The sequence below is a fragment of the Aegilops tauschii genome, chromosome 5 (assembly GCF_002575655.3).
Source record: "Aegilops tauschii subsp. strangulata cultivar AL8/78 chromosome 5, Aet v6.0, whole genome shotgun sequence".
Taxonomy (NCBI): Eukaryota; Viridiplantae; Streptophyta; class Magnoliopsida; order Poales; family Poaceae; genus Aegilops; species Aegilops tauschii.
The window spans coordinates 63,774,278-63,790,398 of NC_053039.3; the positions used below are offsets into that span (position 1 = coordinate 63,774,278).

The 16,121-nt window shown below is 45.2% G+C and overlaps 1 long non-coding RNA gene across 15 annotated transcripts; it reads left to right on the forward strand.

Moving 5' to 3' along the window:
• Nucleotides 1-10,282: 10,282 nt before the first annotated feature.
• Nucleotides 10,283-14,281, forward strand: LOC109734928 (uncharacterized). 15 transcript variants are annotated; one of them, XR_012184109.1, is made up of 10 exons: nt 10,283-10,656; nt 10,744-11,004; nt 11,207-11,303; nt 11,473-11,975; nt 12,076-12,314; nt 12,392-12,465; nt 12,991-13,142; nt 13,374-13,437; nt 13,543-13,622; nt 13,773-14,281. It is a non-coding gene; the product is annotated as an uncharacterized lncRNA (long non-coding RNA). The 15 variants fall into 15 exon arrangements; XR_012184108.1 differs by having other exon boundaries at nt 13,374-13,622; XR_005756236.3 differs by lacking the exon at nt 13,374-13,437.
• Nucleotides 14,282-16,121: the final 1,840 nt, after the last annotated feature.

Here is a 16,121-nt window from a genome sequence, read left to right on the forward strand (position 1 = left end):
TCGGAGCGACGATCACCGCCATTGTGCCTACCTTGATCCAGGGGATTAGTGCGTGGATTGCGGGCGGCCAACAGGGGCCGCCCCCGATTCCTAGCTTCACGGCCAGCAACTCGCAGAACGCGATGGCGGGGCCATTGGTGTCTCCGACGCCGGCACGGGAGCTTAATGCACCCGGGTGTACGCCGGCCGGCACCTCTGCAGCAAGCGGCCCCTCCGTCAACTGCACGCCCGCCGTTGGTGGTGCCTCGACATTAGCCGAGCTCGACGCCATCATCACGGTAACTAATTAAGCCTCTCTCGGCCAAGGACTTCATCTCCTTGCCTTTGACTGGGCATCCCTAACGCCCTACATGTTTTCGCAGGGCGCCGCCGACGTTCGTGCACTCTCCTGCACTTCGTGAACAACGAGTTGGTCGATGTCGCCAAGGGCAAAATCGTTCAACCGGGCAACCCCTTGTTCCACGGTACCCAGATGCCACCCAACTTGTTTAGGGTTCAACTGGTTCGGGTGCTGCCAGGCTGCGACGAGTTGTTACCTCCGATTCGACCCATCGGGGCCGATGATGATGACATGATGACCCTCAGCGCCTGCCTGAGCTGGCCCCTGCTTTGGCCGAAGAGCCAGATTCGTTTGGGGGCGGGGGACACCACCCTAAAGACAACACCGCCAGTCGTGCCGGCGCCAAGTCGGCCCCATGGCAAGACCGCCGCAACGGTGCCGGACATCCCTATGCCACTGGATCCAAACATGCATATGGCACAGGATCAGAACGACGACGACGATACATTTGCCAACGTCGATCAGTACTTTGCCGATCATGGGGACGGTGGCGACTTCATGGGGCCTCCTCAAGAACCCAACCCAACAAAAGACGTGTGCGATCTAGCTGGTACCGCAGAGAAGCCAAGTTGCAACAGGCGTCGTCTGCAGTTCAGCTCTCAGGAGACGCCTCCAGCTGCCGACTTCACCGAGCCTCAGATAGGCGAGGTGCGAAATATGATCAGCCCCAACACACTCAAGAAGGCGGTCTGTGAGCAGAACTCGGTCCCATTACAGGAGAAGAAGAAGGCACGCAAAAGAAAGACTAATAAGGGTGCGGGCCAGCCGGCACCGAGTACGATCCGTGCTCAGGACGGGCCACCTTCAACTGCGGATATCTCGAGGAGGGTGCATGTGGCGGGTAGGCCGATGCTACCGAGAAATATGCTCGATGCTGCAACCGGTGCTATGCGGAGTCTGCATGACAGTGTTCTTTCTTTGGAGAAGCGGCGTCTCGGAGAGAAGGATGTGGCATACCCGGTTTTCGCGGCCAAGGTGCCAGAGGGCAAGGGCTTTGTGGATAACTCCATTGGGGGTACGATCGTCCTGCGGTTTGATGACATCCACGCTATGTTGAACCTTCATCCGCTGCACTACACCTTCGTTCGGCTATTTTCGCTGAGTATGGAGATGCGTATCATTCGCGACAAGACCCCGGACATCGTGATAGTCGACCCCTTCTACATGCGTGCCAAGATCTTGGGCAGCGCTGGGGACCGGCAAGTCGCGAGTTCTTACCTCGAAGGCGTCATTCTGGCAAACCAAGATAAGGATAACTTCCTCGTGCCTTACTTTCCCGAGTAAGTCCTCCCCTCAACCGCCCCGTAACATATGAATTCTTAGATTTCGATCGTTTTTCTTTTAACATTCCGTGTTTTCTGCAGTGACACACATTGCACGCTCATCCTCCTAAGCCCCAAATATTCCATGGCCACGTATTTCGACCCGGACCGTCAGTCGAACGTAGACTACACAAATGTCAAGAAGGTTCTTGATGATGTTCTCCCCGGCTACGTCAAATCTGGAGGCACCTTCACCAGGCCTATTCGTAAGTACGGCAAGCACGTGTTCTCCCACAATACGACGTTCTACTGCGTCAAGCAGCCGCCTGGCGGTCAGAAGGGTGCCTACTACGCCATCCATCACATGCGGGCGATCGTACGGGACCATCATCAACTACTGCTACCGAGTAGACTCAAAGATTGGGCCGTGAGCGTGTTGGCAATCCAGGACGCGGACATCAGACAAGAATTCTTTCGCATCCAGTCGGAGTTTGCGGAAATCATCCATCAAGATGTCCTTCGTACCTCGGGGCAGTTCTACCTCAGAAATCAACCGTCCAACAGTGACATCGACACAATCCTACAAATGCAGGCTGACAATGCCCGTTGTTTCATGACTCCCACGATAGACGGCGGCTTCATCCACGCTCCGGTCCCTTGAGTCGAGTCGAAAGCAGTGATGCTGTGTCTAGTTCTGAAACATCGATTGGCTCATGTTGTAATTAAACTTTAATGAACTTGTAGTATGTCTCTTTGGTTTCGAGAGTCCTTCAACTTAGATGTAATCGATGCTATTAATGTCTTGCTTTTCTCTTCCGATCGTTCTGTTGCATACTTATATATTGCTTATGTATTGTTTGTGAATTGGTACTAACGTTTCGTTTGGCTACTGCATAGCGATGCCGTGGTATGTCGTGTACAAGGGTAAGGTTCCCGGAGTCTACGACGACTGGGAGGAGTGTCGGAGACAGGTTCACCGATTCAGCGGTAACAGTTACAAAGGGTACGCCACTAGGGCTGAGGCCGAATCTAGATACGCCCGCTATCTAGCGGGAGAGGGGAGGGAGCGTTGGAGGAACCGGATGAAGACGAGTTTCATCGTGATGATGCTCATCGTGATGACCGCAGCTCTCTTCTATGTGATGGTAGTTTAGATGATCGATATCGACTTGTAATGTGAAGACAAACTCGCGGTCTCGAGACTTGTAATATAATGTTCTATCTTTGTTTGGTCTTTTCAATTCGGAGACTAATATGATGAATTGTATTCGGAGACTAAAATGATGAATTGTATTCAGAGACTAATCTTCTATTGTATTCAATGAATCTGTTGTTGATGTGTGCTGTCTATATTTTGTCCAATTATACATTTTGTAACCTGTGCAAAAAACAGAAAATAAAAAAATAAAAAAAACCTAATATTCATACTAATGGCGCATCACATCATAGTGCGCCATTAGTATGCCAAAGGATACTAATGGCGCATCACTAAACAGTGCGCCATTAGTATGCCGAAGTTACTAATGGGGCATCCTGTTGTTGTGCGCCATTAGTATGCCAAAGCACCTGGGTATACATGGCCCCCTGGGAGGCATACTAATGGCGCACTGTTGTATATACTAATGGCGCATCTGGGGTGCGCCATTAGTATACCAGATACTAATGGCGCACCAGTGGTGCGCCATTAGTAAAATATACTAATGGCGTGCTACTAATGGCGCACCACTAATGCGCCATTAATGGCCAAATTAGGTGCGCCATTAGTAGGCCTTTTCCTAGTAGTGTGGGCTCCTTCGCAAGGGCAATAGCTCCAGTGTTGTCACAGAAGAGAGTCATCGGGCCCGACGCATTGGGAATCACCCCTAGGTCGGTAATGAACTCCTTCATCCAGACTGCTTCCTGTGCTGCCTCCGAGGCTGCCATGTATTCCGCTTCACATGTAGATCCCGCCACGACGCTTTGCTTGCAACTGCACCAGCTTACTGCTCCTCCATTCAAAAATTACACGTATCCGGTTTGTGACTTCGAGTCATCCAGATCTGTGTCGAAGCTAGCGTCGACGTAACCCTTTACGACGAGCTCTTCGTCACCTCCATAAACGAGAAACATATCCTTAGTCCTTTTCAGGTACTTCAGGATATTCTTGACCGCTGTCCAGTGTTCCATGCCGGGATTACTTTGGTATCTTCCTACCAAACTTACGGCAAGGTTTACATCAGGTCTGGTACACAGCATGGCATACATAATAGACCCTATGGCCGAGGCATAGGGGATGACACTCATCTTTTCTATATCTTCTGCCGTGGTCGGGCATTGAGCCGTGCTCAATTGCACACCTTGCAATACAGGCAAGAACCCCTTCTTTGACTGATCCATACTGAACTTCTTCAATATCTTGTCAAGGTATGTACTCTGTGAAAGACCAATGAGGCGTCTTGATCTATCTCTATAGATCTTGATGCCTAATATATAAGCAGCTTCTCCAAGGTCCTTCATTGAAAAACACTTATTCAAATAGGCCTTTATACTCTCCAAGAATTCTATATCATTTCCCATCAATAATATGTCATCTACATATAATAAGAGAAATGCTACAGAGCTCCCACTCACTTTCTTGTAAACACAGGCTTCTCCATAAGTCTGTGTAAACCCAAACGCTTTGATCATCTCATCAAAGCGAATGTTCCAACTCCGAGATGCTTGCACCAGCCCATAGATTGAGCGTTGGAGCTTGCATACTTTGTTAGCATTCTTAGGATCGACAAAACCTTCCGGCTGCATCATATACAACTCTTCCTTAAGGAAGCCATTAAGGAATGCCGTTTTGACGTCCATCTGCCATATCTCATAATCATAGTATGCGGCAATTGCTAGCATGATTCGGACGGACTTCAGCTTCGCTACGGGTGAGAAAGTCTCATCGTAGTCAACCCCTTGAACTTGTCGATAACCCTTAGCGACAAGTCGAGCTTTGTAGATGGTCACATTACCATCTGCGTCCGTCTTCTTCTTAAAGATCCATTTGTTTTCTATGGCTCGCCGCTCATCGGGCAAGTCAGTCAAAGTCCATACTTCGTTTTCATACATGGATTCTATCTCGGATTTCATGGCTTCTAGCCATTTGTCGGAATCCGGGCCCGCCATCGCTTCTTCATAGTTCGAAGGTTCACCGTTGTCTAACAACATGATTTCCAGGACAGGGTTACCGTACCACTCTGGTGCGGAACGTGTCCTTGTGGACCTACGAAGTTCAGTAACTTGATCTGAAGCTTCATGATCATCATCATTAACTTCCTCCCCAGTCGGTGTAGGCACCACAGGAACATTTTCCCGCGCTGCGCTACTTTCCGGTTCGGAAGGGGTGACTATCACCTCATCAAGTTCCACTTTCCTCCCACTCAATTCTTTCGAGAGAAACTCCTTCTCCAGAAAGGACCCGTTCTTGGCAACGAAGATCTTGCCTTCGGATCTGAGGTAGAAGGTATACCCAATAGTTTCCTTAGGGTATCCTATGAAGACGCATTTTTCCGACTTGGGTTCGAGCTTTTCAGGTTGAAGTTTCTTGACATAAGCATCGCATCCCCAAACTTTTAGAAACGACAGCTTAGGTTTCTTCCCAAACCATAATTCATACGGTGTCGTCTCAACGGATTTCGACGGAGCCCTATTTAAAGTGAATGCGGCAGTCTCTAAAGCGTAGCCCCAAAATGAGAGCGGTAAATCGGTAAGAGACATCATAGATCGCACCATATCCAATAGAGTGCGATTACGACGTTCGGACACACCGTTTCTCTGAGGTGTTCCAGGCGGCGTGAGTTGTGAAACTATTCCACATTTCCTTAAGTGTGCACCAAACTCGTGACTTAAATATTCTCCACCACGATCTGATCGTAAGAATTTTATTTTCCTGTCACGTTGATTCTCAACTTCACTCTGAAATTCCTTGAACTTTTCAAAGGTTTCAGACTTGTGTTTCATTAGGTAGACATACCCATATCTACTTAAATCATCAGTGAGAGTGAGAACATAACGATATCCTCCGCGAGCCTCAACACTCATTGGACCGCACACATCGGTATGTATGATTTCCAATAAGTTGGTTGCTCGCTCCATTGTTCCGGAGAACGGAGTCTTGGTCATCTTACCCATGAGGCATGGTTCGCATGTGTCAAATGATTCGTAATCAAGGGACTCCAAAAGTCCATCTGCATGGAGCTTCTTCATGCGCTTGACACCAATGTGACCAAGGCGGCAGTGCCACAAGTATGTGGGACTATCGTTATCAACTTTACATCTTTTGGTATTCACACTATGAACATGTGTAACATCACGTTCGAGATTCATCAAAAATAAACCATTGACCAGCGGGGCATGACCATAAAACATATCTCTCAAATAAATAGAACAACCATTATTCTCAGATTTAAATGAGTAGCCATCTCAAATTAAACGAGATCCAGATACAATGTTCATGCTCGAAGCTGGCACTAAATAGCAATTATTGAGGTTTAAAACTAATCCCGTGGGTAGATGCAGAGGTAGCGTGCCGACGGCGATCACATCGACCTTGGAACCATTCCCGACGCGCATCGTCACCTCGTCCTTCGCCAGTCTCCGTTTATTCCGTAGTTCCTGTTTTGAGTTACAAATATGAGCAACCGCACCGGTATCAAATACCCAGGAGCTACTACGAGTACTGGTAAGGTACACATCAATTACATGTATATCACATATACCTTTGGTGTTGCCGGCCTTCTTGTCCGCTAAGTATTTGGGGCAGTTCCGCTTCCAGTGACCACTTCCCTTACAATAAAAGCACTCAGTTTCAGGCTTGGGTCCATTCTTTGACTTCTTCCCGGTAACTGGTTTACCGGGCGCGGCAACTCCCTTGCCGTCCTTCTTGAAGTTCTTCTTACCCTTGCCCTTCTTGAACTTAGTGGTTTTATTCACCATCAACACTTGATGTTCTTTTCTGATCTCTACCTCAGCTGCATAGAATATACCTCAGGAATGGTCTTTTCCATCCCCTGCATATTGTAGTTCATCACAAAGCTCTTGTAGCTTGGTGGAAGCGACTGGAGGATTCTGTCAATGACCGCGTCATCCAGGAGATTAACTCCCAGCTGAGTCAAGCGGTTGTGCAACCCAGACATTCTGAGTATGTGCTCACTAACAGAACTATTCTCCTCCATTTTACAGCTGAAGAACTTGTCGGAGACATCATATCTCTCGACCCGGGCATGAGCTTGAAAAACTAATTTCAGCTCCTCCTACATCTCATATGCTCCATGTTTCTCAAAACGCTTTTGGAGACCCGGTTCTAAGCTGTAAAGCATGCCGCACTGACCGAGGGAGTAATCATCAGCACGTGATTGCCAAGCGTTCATAACGTCTTGGTTCTGTGGGATTGGTGCATCACCTAGCGGTGCTTCTAAGACATAATCTTTCTTGGCTACTATGAGGATGAGCCTCAGGTTCCGGACCCAGTCCGTATAGTTGCTGCCATCATCTTTCAGCTTGGTTTTCTCTAGGAACGCGTTGAAATTGAGGACAACGTTGGCCATTTGATCTACAAGACATAGTGTAAAGATTTTAGACTAAGTTCATGATAATTAAGTTCATCTAATCAAATTATTTAATGAACTCCCACTCAGATAGACATCCCTCTAGTCATCTAAGTGAAACATGATCCGAGTTTAACTAGGCCGTGTCCTATCATCACGTGAGACGGACTAGTCAAGATCGGTGAACATCTCCATGTTGATCGTATCTTCTATACGACTCATGCTCGACCTTTCGGTCCTCCGTGTTCCGAGGCCATGTCTGTACATGCTAGGCTCGTCAAGTCAACCTAAGTGTATTGCGTGTGTTCCGAGGCCATGTCTGTACATGCTAGGCTCGTCAACACCCGTTGTATTCGAACGTTAGAATCTATCACACCCGATCATCACGTGGTGCTTCGAAACAACGAACCTTCGCAACGGTGCACAGTTAGGGTGAACACTTTCTTGAAATTATTATAAGGGATCATCTTACTTACTACCAGTGCGCGCGGCAGGCGGATCCCGACGAGGGATCCACGGCGACCTGACCTCCAGCCTGCTCGCCGGCGGCAGCGATGCTGGCCCGTCAGTTGTGTGCAGCGGTGGTGGCTGGCCGCCAGCGCCTCGCCCTAATCTGTAGCAGGGGAAGAAGATAATGCGAACGAGAGGGAGGAAAGCATGGTTGGGTGTTGTTTCAGGACTGGGAGACGTGTGAGGGGCCACAAGGCACGTGTCGATCGTGCAAGGTGGCGGACAAAAATTACGGATCCGTCCGGTGATGACAATCATTTCTCCCCACATCGAGATCTTCAAAATTAGATCCCATGTTGATAGATTTTGATGTTTTTTTACGAAAAAACCGGACGAAGAAACCGAACCGTGAGCACGGTTCTTTTTTTTGCCCTTTTCGAAAGAGGCATGCAAAGCACAACCATGTCTCTCGCGAAAGCAAAATCGTGTCTCCCGCGAAAGTAAAAAAAACACTTGACACCTTTTTTCCATTTCCGAGAGGCACGAGCAAAAAAAGTGTTTATTTGCGTGAACAATTTTTTTCGAAATTTTATTGGTCCAAAAGCTAAGGAAGACCGATGAAAAACCAAAAAGTCAAAAGAAAGAACGTTTGAAAAGCCAAAAACGCGCACGAAAAAATAAATAAAAAACAAAATCCCGGGAAAGTGCCCAGAGCGCGACACGTGGCGGCGGCTTAGTGCGCGTCAAGTGGCGCGCTCTCAGCCCACCCGCAAGTGATCATTGCGAGGCTCCCAAAGGAGCGCTCGCAACTAGTTGCTCTCTGAAGATCGAGGCTTCTAACTTATGTGAGATTGTGTAGCCTGATGATTAGGGATGTAAACCGGAGGCGCCCCTATGTCTCGCTTATAGAAAGACAGAGAGAAGCCTCGTGTCAGGGGCGCGCCGGATGGGCTGGCCCAACTACGCGGGAGGCCACGGTCTCGTTTCTTTGTTTTTTCATGTTTATTGAATTTGTTTTTTTCTTTCTTTTAGTTTTTTTACTTTCGTCTATACTTTCAAATATTCTAAATAAATATATTTAAAAAATACACTTTACATAAAACATTTTAAAAAAAATGTAATCCGGGCATTTGAAAAATGTTGAATGTGTACGAAAAATGTATAGGAAAAATATACACTGTCTGTGAAAAAATTTGATCATGTATTTAAAAATTATTAATCGAGTATCTGAAAAAATGTTAAACAAGTACTTCGTCTGTCTCATAATATAACAGCGATTTTGAAACTAGTGTAGTGGCCGTCTTATATTTTGTGACGTAGGGAGTATTTTTAAAATGTTAAATGTGTGTAGAAAAACTATTGATCATGTATCAAGAAAATGTGAAAATTTTATTTGTAAAATTTTAATCAAGCATTAGAAATTTTACATTTATATAAAAAATATTAACCATGCATTAAAAAATGTTAATCAAGCATTTGAAAAATGTTATAATGCATATAGAAAAAATGTTGACCATGTGTTGAACATGTTTATCTTGTATATCACAAATGTTAATCAAGCATTCGAAAATGCTTAAAAGTGTGCATAATAAAAATATTGACCATGTATTAAAAAATGTTAATCTTTGTATTTGAAATTTTTTAATCAAACATTTAAAAATACTTAAAAGTGTGTGTAGAAAAAAAATATTTACTATGTATTCAAAATATGTTAACCTTGTATTTAAAGAATATTAATTAAACATTTGAAAAAATGTCAAAAATATGTATATTTTTTATGATGTATTAAAAAATGTTAAATTTGTATTGAAAAATGTAAACATGTTTTAGAAAAATGTTCTTGACATATACAAAAATTGTGAAAATGGAAACCAAAAGAAATGAAGAAAAACCAAAAAAAAGAAAGCTGATACAAATAATGAAAGAAAGAAAGGAAAACGAAAAGAAAAAAAATCGGAGAAGAAAAAGGAAAACAAGAGACAAAAAAAGAAAAGAAAAAAAGAGAGAAAACCGAATTACTGCAGCGCTATACGCAAGAGAAGCTATCATCTTGCTATAAGTGAGGCATAGCTATCGCGGTAAACCAAACCGTTTAAGTCCATTTAGGACATCTGCAATGTGGGGCACCTATATAGACACAAGTAGAGGAAATAAACATCTTAAAATTAGAAAGCATCTAAGCGTTCTCCCTTTCAACGGTAGACGCTAAGCGTAATTGCTAATCACAGATTGGAAACAAATTTATTCTCAAAAATAAAATAAAAAAGATTGAAAACAACTTTCCATAGTCTATTTGTACGGGGCCAAACAACCAAGTGCTTGATGCATCTTTTGGCACCGATGGCACACATGACGTCAGGATTTGGGGATCAACTGCCGATCGGCGCCTTGCGCTAGCATCGAGCGTTGGAGATGTCATTATGATCTAACGGTTCAAAAATTTCCTGAAAAATGAACTATCGAGCTAGCTAAAACCAACTAAATGGGGTGGCAGCTGTTTATTTGCCATTTACATCTAGTACCATTATAAAAAAAAAAAGATGGGCAAATCCAAACAATCACATCCATCCATCATCAAAATCTAATGACCCTTAATCATTCTGTTTTTAACGCTGCCAACCACGCAACAAGCCACTAACAGTCGATCCATCGCTAACCCAGCCCCCGCCGTTCAGAAAAGAAGGACAAACCGCCCGCACGACCTCTCCCGCACTTCCCCACCTCTCGCCCCCTCCACCTCCTCTCGCGTCGTCCGCCTCGCCGCCCCGATCTCTTGCCCCCTCCTCCTCCTCCCGCGCCGTTGGCCTCGCCGCCCCGCAAACTCCCGTATCCGTTAGCCGGAGCCGCCGCTGGAGCCGCCCCGCGCCCTTCGCCGCAGGGAGCCGCCCGCCCTTGTAGCCGCCGCAGGTCGCCGCTAGAGACGGAGCCGCCCGCCCCGCCCCGCCCCGCCGACCTGTCCTTACGGGTAGGTCGCGGCACTCGGGAAGAGCGCGACGATGGAGTATGTGAAGGAAATGATGGCGGCGATGATGGGGATAAGGTGACCTTCTCCAGGCTCGGCAATTGCAAGAGAACGACCTCGGCGAGGCCGAACAGCATCAGATACATTATCCCTTCGTTGCTGCAGGTCACGTCGTGGCCCTTGTAATGGCGGCAGTTGCTGTATGCATGGACCTGCACTCTTAAGGCACGCGACCCTTGTAATGGCAGCAGTTGCTGCGCGGACCTGCACTCTTAAGGCCAGGAACTTCTTTCTTTCCATTGACTATCTTAACAAAATTACCGAAGTCCTTCCTCTCTTCCATGTGGAGATGATCTGCAGCTCTCTGATGGATGGCAAGGCCTTCCCATTGAGTATCTGGGTTCCCTCGAGTTTCTCTTTCTTATGGTAAAGTTCAGTTTGCAGAATGATAGATTTCGGACCTTCGCTTCACGCATAGTTCTGAATTTTGCTGCACGTGCATTTCTAAACTGACAACACTGAACTTGCTACATCTGGATAATATGCAAAAACTTCAGTTTGCAGAAATGGCAGATTTCAGACCTTTGGTTAACATGATGTTTTCCCCCGGTATCTGGCTCTTCTACAGAATGGAAGCCTGCGTGGAGTTGCCAAGATGGACCAGGCCAAGGAAGCTGCACGATCTGCCGACGCACCTCAACATGTCACTCATGCATCTTTCTCTTGTAAGTTGTAAGGCCTCCATGGAATTGGTGGCTATATGCATGGAAATTATCTCCAATCACGTGTTGTAGTTCTGATCATCTTCCATATTTTTTTGTAAATTTACCTATTTCATACTAAGGATTAGGAATCTCTTATGAGAAATGAAAATTTTAGTTTGTGTGTATGTAGATTGGGTATTGTGTCTGTCAGAAGCAAATCTGATGGGGTTGCGCAACTGGCACTACAGCAAAATGTCGTGAAGCCTGCCTCGCCATGGCGGAGAATAGCATAGTGTTGTTCAATGGGATGCACAATTTTTTGTTTGATTCATCAAGTATCCTTGGTGCTAATTTACATAGCTTAGACGCATTTGCTTTTTTTCAGTGGAAGAATATACCGTAAGGGCAGATAATAAGCTTTTGTGAAATTTTGGTTCCAATCGGTGATTTTCTTATTATAAACTGGTTATGAGGTTGAGGGTGTACTTATTATTAGAAATGAATTGTTGCTATGTGGATTTACATGCCGAAGTGAAGAAATACCCTGCCACTATGGAACGTGTGTGCTGAAACAGTTGAATATATCAGTTCAGCTGCAATGGTAGCGATGGAGACATCATGCAGCGGTTATCAGTACAGTGCAGATGATCATGTGGCCATTTTGTTTTATCTTCAGTACGATGTTTAATATCGGTATGGTTACTGTAATCTCCCAAATGATCTGTTTCTTTTTCCTTTTGTTTTTTTATTCTGATGACTTACTAATATTTTATTTACATTTTATTTCCTGCAGCCAATTCAATCTCGTACCCTGTAATTTGGTTCGTCCGAGAGATACTAGCTGCACCTTTCCGACTTGTCAGTTGCACTAGCAAGTTTTGTAGTAGAGACTTCTTTGATGATATTGTTGATCTTTTAAGGAAGACCTGGTCAATAGGGAGTTCGTTGTATCAAGGTGGTTCTGCATCCAGAGCACTTGCGCTTACATCTGAAACTACCATTTGGGGATCACTCTGGAAAGATCTGTACCAGGTAACTTAAATTTGTTTGCATGCCTACTAATTTTTTTAGTTAGTATATTATGCAACTTACATTGGCTCTTGTTTTAGATTTTGAGTGCAGTCCGGAGCATTTTGTATGGTTTTGTTGTCTTCTTTTCAACGTGCAATAGGCATCGACTCAGGTAAAAAAAATTGGCTTGTATGCAGAGGTAGTATTTGCAAATGAGACAAACAATTAGTCGAAAATCTGAATGATGAGAACATCCATTGACGATACATTCTTCGGCATTGACCACCGCCCTGTCACGATGTTCAGTCTCTAGGTTGTAGTGTGTGAGAAGGACGAGAAATCTGAGCATGTCCACTTGTCCAGGTTTTGAGTACTGCTGTGTGTCGTTTGTGTTTGTTCAGTTGTGATGTGTGCAGTCTGTACTGAATTTTGGCTACAAGCGCTACTATAATCTTTCATATTTTAGAATTATTAATAACCTGACATTCTTATTCATATTTTTGGTAAATGTTTGCGACTAAAATGACCACATGAGTACCTAGGTTATGGCTTGTTAAACTAATGTTCCTTTTTTAGTGCCATTTACATTACTTATAATCTTACACAGTTCATCATTCTGCATCCATTGGATAAGGTGAGCATGTTCTCCTTTAGATTTTTTTCTGCTGTAAACCAAAATGATTGATTTTTTTTATAGGTATCCCTCACAGGCCACTGCAGTATCCTATTTGTTGCGCCACTACTACAAATTCATGATAGTCGCAATTCCCATCCACCATGGATGCTCCCAGGAGGACATGGTGTCTGTGGAGGTGCAGTATGTGATTCTAACAAGGGTACAGCTTAAAGGTGTGAACCAAAATGATTAATTTTTTTTATAGGTATCCCTCATCGGCCGTTGCAGTATCATATTTGTTGCTGCGGTATCATATCTGTTGCGCCACTACTACAAATTCATATAAGCAAACAGTATTGCACCCATTATTGCATCATTTAGCTATTCTTTATTTCCTCATCCAACAATGTTTCTTTGTAGTTTCATTGAATTAACAAGATAGTTTTTATAACTTATCTGCGCAGGTATATGCATGGATTGTGTCGACCACGTGTGTACTTCATACTACTTATTTTGATGGATTAATTGGTTGAATGATGCTTATCTTCTCTTCTTTTCTTTACAATTTGGTGAGCAAATCAAATTTGAGATGTATTTATAATGATCACATACTTGGTGTGTTTCGTTTTGCAGCAACATGATTTCAGACGAATGTAAGGCTGAAGGAAGATTTTAGAGATGGCAAAGGCGTCAGCAAGGACATGAGACAAGAGGTAAACATTCTTCTATGTGTTCCCCTCTGCTATTTTAGACTATATTATTGAAACTGAGCAACAAAAATTCAAGTTGAATTAGTGCCACCAACTAACCTTGGCTTTGTTTCTATTCATATGCGACTGAGGCCATGGTACATGCCCTTTCAGGTAAACCAACAGAGAATTTCTCGGTGAACCTTCACTTTTAATGCAAGTTCACAGGACGACTACTGTATCTTTAAGTTGCATTTGGTTGCTTGGATGAAGCTGGATGGGAGATTGTCATCCAGCTTTTGGAAGTCCTGGTTTTATTTGTTTGGTTTGATGGACAGGATAGGATATGTATCCCATTAAAACGAATGTATCTCCAACCAGGGAAAATCCAAGTGGTAGAAAATCTCGAGTTAGCTGAGCCACTTCTTGCCCCCACTGATTAAGCTTAAACATGACGTATATATTTCTCTTAGAGAAATATTCACTTGCGGCATTCATCGAACAACACCTTTTCTGAATCACAGAAATGGGCTTGGCCAAATGCCAGGTCGAGTCAACAATCCTCTACCTTCTATAGGCTCTTCACATGCACATACCTCTGGTTCGTGTAACATCTATAATTGATGACTTCCAATAACTTTACACTGAAGGATTTATTAATTCAGAAATTTATTTATGCACCACTGGCAACACTTGTATGTCACTACTGTATGTAATTACTTTATACTACCACTTGTGAGATAAAGGGTATTTTTGGACATATTGTTCCAGTATCTCGAGATGCTATATGAGCACTCCAAGTCTAGCACCAACATTGTTTTTGAAATAGAAAAAAACAAAAATGGTTAAACTATCTACAAGTTTTCAAGAAGTCCACTAAAAGAACATCACAATCTCATTCTAACAATATTCTTCATTAAGTCAACTTCGGCACCATGATTTTTTTTAAGTAGAGGATGGCGTTTTTTCGGAAGACGATGAATATTTTCAAGAAGAAAAAAATGACTTCCCTTTTTATTCCCTTTGCATGTTGAATATTGCCCGATATGTTTACCACTACATGTATTTGTAACGCCCGGATAATCCTGCTACAGTAATCCCACGCTAATCATGCCACGTCACTTTGGTGGCTGTTGTTAACCGTGCGATTGATTCAAAACCGTTTCATAATTTAAATTCAATTAATGTCAACAATAAAAGTTTTTCAAAATTTAAAACAAAATGTTCGGGAGGTGCCATATTTTGGATAAGTAAATATGGTGTAATAATAAAATGCCTAGATAATTTATAATAAAATAAAGCAGAAAAGAGAAATAAATAAAAGAAATGCAAAACAGAAAACAGAAGAAAAGAAAAGAGAAGCCCCCCATTGGGCCAACTGTGGCCCAGCTGGCCAGCCCAACTGGGCAAAGGCCCAGCCGGCCGGCCCACCCCCGCTCTCCCCTTATCCACCCACCAGCAAACCCTAGCCCGATCCACCCCCCACTCCCCCACCCCCTCTCGCTCTCTCTCCCCCCCACTCCCCCGATCCAATCGGGGCGACGCCGCCCCGACGACCCCGTCGCCCCGCCCCCCCCCCCCCCCCCCCCGTCGGCCTCGTCCCGACCCCGCCACCTCTCCCCGGCGACCGCGCCGCCCCACTCCTTGAAGCCGGCGCCTTGCCTCGTCACCGACCCCGAAGCAGACGGATCGAGCCGCGCCACGCGCCTGGACGCCGTCGCCGGAGCGCTCCCCCGCCGGCCTGCTTCACCACCGTCGCCTGGTCGTCCCCGTCGACCTCCTCAACCCCCGCTGCCCTATCCCTACCGGCCCTGTGAGCACGCGCCCCCCCTCTTCCTCTCCCTGTCCAGAACGCCACGACGCCGTCCTCACCCGCAGCCCCGCCCCCGCGCTCACCACGTCGGCGGCCGCGCCCCGGCGCCCCTGAACACGCCCATGGCCGCGCCCCCGCGCCCCGTCTCTCCCGCCCACACGCGCACGCACGGCCGCGGCCGTTCGCCCGGCGCCCTGCGCCCGTTCCCCTTCGCGCTGCCCGTCATCCTGCCTCCACCGCCTTGCCGCCGTCGCCCAGCCGCCCCATTGGCCATGCCCGGGCCAGCGCCCGCACGCCCGCACACTCACGGGGCTCTGCCCGCAACGCCCCAACGCCCGTGCGCCCGTTATGCCTTGCTGGGCCTATGACATATGGGCCCCGTGCCCAGAACGAAAAAAAGGAATTAAAACAATAATAATATATAAATAAATAAATAAAGATAATAAAATAAAAATAAATAATTAATTAGTTAATTAACCCTGTTTAGATTAATCTAATTTAATAATTAGTTTAATTAAAAGTTAATTAATTAGTTAACCCTAATTACTCTAATCAGTCTATGACATGTGGGACCCACGTGTCAGATGACTGCTGACGTCAGCATGATGTCATGCTGATGTCATCGCAACACTGTTTCGGATAATGTATATATTAAATAATTAAATAAATTCTAGAAATTAATAAATTCTTTTAAAATCAATATAAAATAA